This window comes from Pinus tabuliformis, chromosome 1_1 (assembly GCF_031772625.1).
Source record: "Pinus tabuliformis cultivar Carrire ecotype Pingquan chromosome 1_1, CPIR1, whole genome shotgun sequence".
Lineage (NCBI taxonomy): Eukaryota > Viridiplantae > Streptophyta > Pinopsida > Pinales > Pinaceae > Pinus > Pinus tabuliformis.
In genome coordinates, this window is record NC_142297.1 from 551,709,699 (window position 1) to 551,716,230 (window position 6,532).

The following is a 6,532-nucleotide window of genomic DNA, read 5'->3' on the forward strand; positions in this document are numbered from 1 at the left end:
AATAAATTGTAAAAGGTGAAACTAGACATATAAATCTTTCGTAACATAGGGCAATGGCAAGGTACGAACATAGATGATTAATGAAACATACAAAAGCTTGATCGAAATCTGCGAGAAATGACAGGGTATTACATATATATTTAATCAAACATGCAAATATTATCTAAATTATTTTATTGATATCTCCATTAACCACGAGCTTAATGCAGATTGCGTTGAAACATTAATAAGTACAGTGACACAGAAGTAATAATTCAAATCCTATTGAGCATCCGAGTGCATTATATGTTTATTAAGGATTAGAGGATTAACTTGTATGATCATTCTGTTTATCAGATCCTTGAAAACAGCGAGGGGCTGCCATCCATGTCATCCCACCCTGAAAGATGGCGTTGAAGTAACCGATCTTTGTGTAAGCTTTCAACGGTGTCACCCAAAGTCTTGATCATAGGTGTAAACGAGAGATTTAAATCCTTTATCTTCTGATTGGAAAAGTGGTATGGCTGCTTCCTTGGATTTATCTGGTCTGAACACCTGCATGCATGAAGGTGCATAGGATTAGACTACTTATTTTCTTTGATTCGTTATACACTTGTTTCCAGATATGTATATTTAATCTCAACGTAAGTATATTTTAATATACTATGTAAGATTGCTGTGGTGCCTACTCGGTAGGAAGGGGAGAGCGTGGGCACAGTTTGGCCAACATGCCGACGAGGTCTCCTCGGTGGATGTTGCATTCTCCACACACATATCTGTGGCCGCTGGCCGAGGGCGTTTCGTACGCTAAAATGTGAGCCTCTGCAACGTCCCTCACATCCACATATACCTGAGTTAAGTTCGCATACGTCTTCGCTGACCCTGGCATCGATCTCATCATCATAGGTCCGTCAATTCTACTATTAAATCAGTAATCGTCTAAACTATATATATTATTAACTATGATAGAAAGCATTACCCACCTGTCAAGTATTTCATAATATGAGCAGTGCCAGCGTCCTTGGTGGACTGCAAATTCGGACCCAAAACCACCCCAGGATTCACCACTACCAACTGTAAATTCAATTTCTTGGCAAGCTCCCATGCCGATTTCTCTGCCAAGGTTTTTGCATAGCAATACCAGTTCTGCAATTAATGAACAAGACGAAGTAATAGAGTTAGCCCAAATCCATGCGATCCAACTTGATATTTCTATATATATTGAGGGTAGTGTATTAATCCAGAGAAAGTAATAAATACACTGGTCTGTATGCAGTAGTCCAAGTTGCTCCAGCAATCCTCATCGACTACGGCGAATGGGTTTCTGTGAGGGTCCAGGTAAACAGCACCGATAGAAGACGCAAAGACTACGCGTTTCACCCCCATTTCCGCGCAGGCCTCCATCACATTCTTCGTTCCTTTCACTGCTGGCTCTATTACCTCTTCCTGCATATAATTACATCCATCACGTATGCACGTAAGCCAGTCAGTAGACTATATCATTAGTTAACAATATCTAACGGCAAGAGCAGTGATTACAATAGGTATTAATACAGTAGCTTTCCGTCATTTTAAGCTACAACTAAATTGATGGGCTCCAACTGAATATATGGACTTAGAAGGTTTAGAGGTTATAGAAATAATTCTGTGGCAGTGAATTAATTACGGGGTTATTGCTCATAGCAGTAGCCACGCGAAATACACCATGACAGCCTCGTATAACTGTGACTAAACTCTGGTAATCGAGAATATCAGCTTTCACAAGCTCAAGCCTCTCGTTTCCTCCCTCCAAAGCTCTCAGATGTTCATACTTCCGTCCATCATCTATACATGTCAAATCCCGTCAGAAACCCTAACCCTAAGAAGTAATAAACAAATAATTAAACTGATCATGTGGTAAGCGTACTGGTAATTATTATTAGATATACCATTTGGGTTGCTGCGAATTGCTCCTCTCACAGTGTAGCCTCTCTTGAGGAGTATCTTGACAAGCCACGAGGCAATGAATCCCCTGCTCCCGTCACGCAGACTGTTTTGTTCGTTTCCTTCATTTGTCGAGATGTCATCTTGTGCTTTATGCCAAGGTAGTACGGGGGCAACTCTCTGAAGAGCAACTCAACAGTTCAGATGAACTTAGACAAGTGGGTCATTGAATCTTAAAATGTAAAGGAGATATGGGGCTTTTAAATACCAGCGATGGAATGGTCCTGTTCTAGCGTTCTGAACATTGTTTATAGTGTGGAAAGCTTACTTTTTGAAAACGTATGTTTGAAGTTTGAACACATGCAATGCTTTGCTTTTCACGTGTGGTTTTAGGGGAGGCATTATACAACAACACTACCTTGTCGCTGATCTAAGCAATAAGGCATCATAAACGTGGGAAAATCACGATCCATTGTCATTATTTGATTACTGAGATGGATTTGATTGTACTACCTATAAGAATGAAACAAATTTTACCGGGTGAAAGTTTATGTAATTATGATTGAATAAGGTAATGATTAAGTTTATGTAATTATGAGTGAACAAGTTAATTGTTTTTTCATTTTAAAATAAGATGGAATTTGGCAAATTGTCCATTAAAGACTGATTTGCATGAGCCAAACATTTTCTATCGTTTTATAATAAAATGATCAAACGTACAATAGAATCACAAAAACTGGGTGTCTGATCGTGGCAATGTAATAGTTATTTGTCTCACGAATGTAGTAATGGTTAGAGAAGAACTCTTACTTTTCGGTGCTGCATGATCTCTAGAAGACGGAACGTATACTCTTACTTTTCGGCGCTACATGATCTCTAGCGGACGGAACGTATAATGTGAACAAAAATACTTTTAAATCTTTTTGGGGATAAGTATTATATTTGTATAGATTTATTTTAAGTACGGAATATTAATCTAAAGGGATCAAATTTATTTTTTAAGTCTAAAATTTTTTTGGAGTGCAAAATATAATGTATAAATTTTCATTGTTTAAATTGTATTTGGGAATAGTATATACAGTGTATATAATACTCCCCGAGCTTAAGTTGATTGCAGATTCCCTGAATATTTGATAATCCGATGAACATGGACGCGGTCAATCCCATGTCCCTCGAATATTCCGGAAATCTGGAATTGACTTAAGGATGCCTTATAATACTAAATAAAAGTTTTATCATAAAAACTTATTTTTTTAATGATATATACATGTATTTTTTAAATGATATATATATATATATATATATATATATATATATATATATATATATATAATTGTCATTGAAATATTTTAAATATCATATATATGGAAATATTTTTTATTATTAATATTTTTTTAATTATATGTCAATATTAATTAGTATTAAAATATTTGATTGATAATCCACATTGAATATATCTTTTATATAAAAAATTAAAATATTCATATTCATTTTTACAACATACTCATTTTTTCTAGTTATAGCCTACATTATTACACGATCACGTGTCAACAACTCTAGGAACTGACGAACAAATAGACTTACACGTCCCATAGTGCACTATGAGACTGTAGAATGAGCCTCTCCACTCAACTAACCCAATTATATATCTCAAATCATTGACTAATTTCATACCTCGATCAATTTATGAAATCAATTATTTTTTTAAAATTATATATAATATATACATAATTGACAATGAAATTTTTTAAATAACATATACATTGAAATATTTTTTATTATTAATATATGTTTAATTATATGTCAATATTAATTCGTATTAAAATATTTTATTGATAACCCACATTGAATATTTTTTTATATGCAACATTAAAATATTCATATTCATTTTTACAACATACTCATTTTTTTAATTACAACCTATATTATTACAGGATGACATGTCAACTCGAAAAACTGAAAGACAAACAAACTTACACGTCCCCTAATACATTATAAAGTTGTAAAATAAACCTCTCCACTCAACTAACCCAATTATATATTTCAAATAATTAACTAATTTCATACATTAATCAATTTACGAAATGAATGTCAAATTTCTTATTATATTATTTATGTTATTATTAATTTATGACTATTAAATTTAAATTATTAATAAATTTTAATAAATTCATTAATTATATCAAGTTTTTATTTAATATAAAATTAAAATATTTTTCCTTAATTTCAAAATATACCTTAACCATATCATCAAATTTATATTCTTATAACAATTAACACTCCTACCCATAAATGCAAAAAACCACCCCTTAGAATGACATTGCTGGTGCGAATATTTTTGAATTGTTAAAACTCAAAGTCAATGCCAACCGATCAAAAATTATTCCTTCCTAGAGAAATAAAACTCTCGGTAAGGGGCCCACAAAATCCGAAAGGATGTGTTAAAATCCAAATACATGTGTTGTTAAAATTTATATGGGTGCAATAGGAAATACTCCCTAGATGCGGAACGCCAGCTTGGAATAGCATTGCCGGTGGGCTTTTTTATTTGTTCAAATTTAAAGTCAACGTCAGCAGAACTGCAATTATTGCTCGGGCCCGTGGCAATTTGGAATCAAAGTTTAAATACATTTTAAATTTAAAGACAAAATGCCGTGCAAGGAGATCGTCAAAATTTTAATTTTACCAGTCGGAGTTGAATGGGTTAAGGATGAAGACGATTATGAAGAACCCAGCTGTTAAGGAAATGGTTTTGTTTTTTGTGAAATTTTATTTAGTTAATTTGTTTAAAATTTATTAGAGATTTTTAAGAATTATAAATTTTTATTAATTTACAATTTTCAGAGTATGGAATCAGTTTAGGGGTGGGACGCCATTACTTGTGCATCCTCCCCTCCACCTCGCATATAGCCACGTGAACTGCAGTTGTCGTCGTACGACACGTGTTCGACGTGGACTGCCACATGTTGGGCACCGTGTCAAGGTTTCAAAACTCACTTCCGCACTGTGTCAAGGTTTGTTTCCGCCTCATTTCTGCGATGTGTTGTTTCCCTCTTGCTTTTCTGTTCGGGTCTGGTTGTTGGGCGAAGCCCTCTACTGACGCTGGCACGGGACGGCTCCAGTACCTGCGCGCTTCATCCGCCATGTTTGCGCTGATGTCCACCATTGTTTGCCGATATGCGTCCATGGTTGGAACAGGGTTTCTGTTGTTCTTGTGGTTTTCTGCCTGCAATTGTTGGTCATTCTGGACCGCCGGTGGTTTAGGGTTTCCTTGGTGGTGGTTTAATTTGTGCTATTTGTTGTTTGGGGAGGAGCCAGTACCAGTTTTAGCCAGTTCGAGGTTGAAGGTTGCATTTACAGGTAATTGCAGGTTTTTGTGTTTTTTGTTTGGTTTTTTTGGGTTTTTTGTTGTCCAATTGCTAATTTCCAACTTGTTGTAGGTGTGGCAAGCTCTCGACTTGGACATGGCTTCTAGCTCGTAGGATTTTAATCCTACCAGCCATTTCTAATGTGTTTTTCAACACAAAACACCTTATTGGAATTTTTGTTAACTTTGCATGGCAGGTTTTGGGTTTTGTAGGTTAGGGGTTTTGTTTTGAGGGTTTAGGGTTTTGCAGGTTAGGGGTTTAGGGTTTTGCAGGTTTCCCATCACGTCTCCTCACTCTTTTTTGGGCAAAATTCTAAATTTTTTAAGCCTTGAAACAACCCCTAAAAGCTCCTCGACACCTCATCCACTCAAGCCTTCTGCTGCTCCTCTTTTCAACGGCTTACCTCCTCTTCTCTGCTGCCTGTAGCAGCTTCCCTTCCCTCTACTTCAGCCCCTAGCTTTCTTCTTCCTCCATCTCCTTGTCACTGTCCCTTCCTCCTTCTGCCTGTTGTTGCCTTCAACCCTATCTTAGCCTTGCCTTAGCCTTGCAACAACCTTCATTCCCTCCACGCTGCCTCCTTCTCGCCTTAATGCTGCTTGTAGATAGGCTTGTGGATGTGAATGAACTTAGTAAGCATGTCGATTAGTGATTTTGAGATTGTGTGGATGTGGATGATTACTTCAGCTTTCCTCATCATTTGAAAAAATTGATAGATCACAAGCAGTTCAGTAGATATTTGTCCTCTTTAATCTATCTTTTGTCGGGGCAGAGGTCAAATTATTTTCCATAACAAACCAATCCAATGGAAATTGTTTCATATATGATAGCGAAGTTGACAAGAGGATATTAGTATGATCGTAAGCAGGAAAAGTCTAGCTATCTTATTTTGCATCCTCTAGATTTCGAGATCCCTTGGGATTTTTTTGATGGGGCCAATCAAGGCCATCCTCCTCGATGTGGAGTAAGAATTGTTCTTCACTTAAACTCCTCTCATTTATTTTATCTCCATTATGCTCCAGGCTTTGGTTCACATATATGATATGAAGGCAGAATTTGCTTCTCATATTTTTAGGGGAATCAACACAAAGACAGATAAGTTGTCTAAGGAAGTTTTGTCCCTCCAAGGTAGAGCTTTTCTCTCATGAATTCCTGGATGGTCATTTGATTCAGGACATGTCCCTCTTTTTAGGTTTTAAATTTCTTTGTCCCTTTTGGTTTTTTATTTTTTTGCTGTTAAAGTCATTTCACAAAGCGGTATTTAG

The 6,532-nt window shown here is 35.9% G+C and overlaps 1 pseudogene; it reads right to left on the reverse strand.

Moving 5' to 3' along the window:
- Nucleotides 1-332: 332 nt before the first annotated feature.
- LOC149214324 (cinnamoyl-CoA reductase 1-like) lies at nucleotides 333-5,047 on the reverse strand (annotated as a pseudogene).
- Between the last annotated feature and the right edge of the window lie 1,485 nt (nucleotides 5,048-6,532).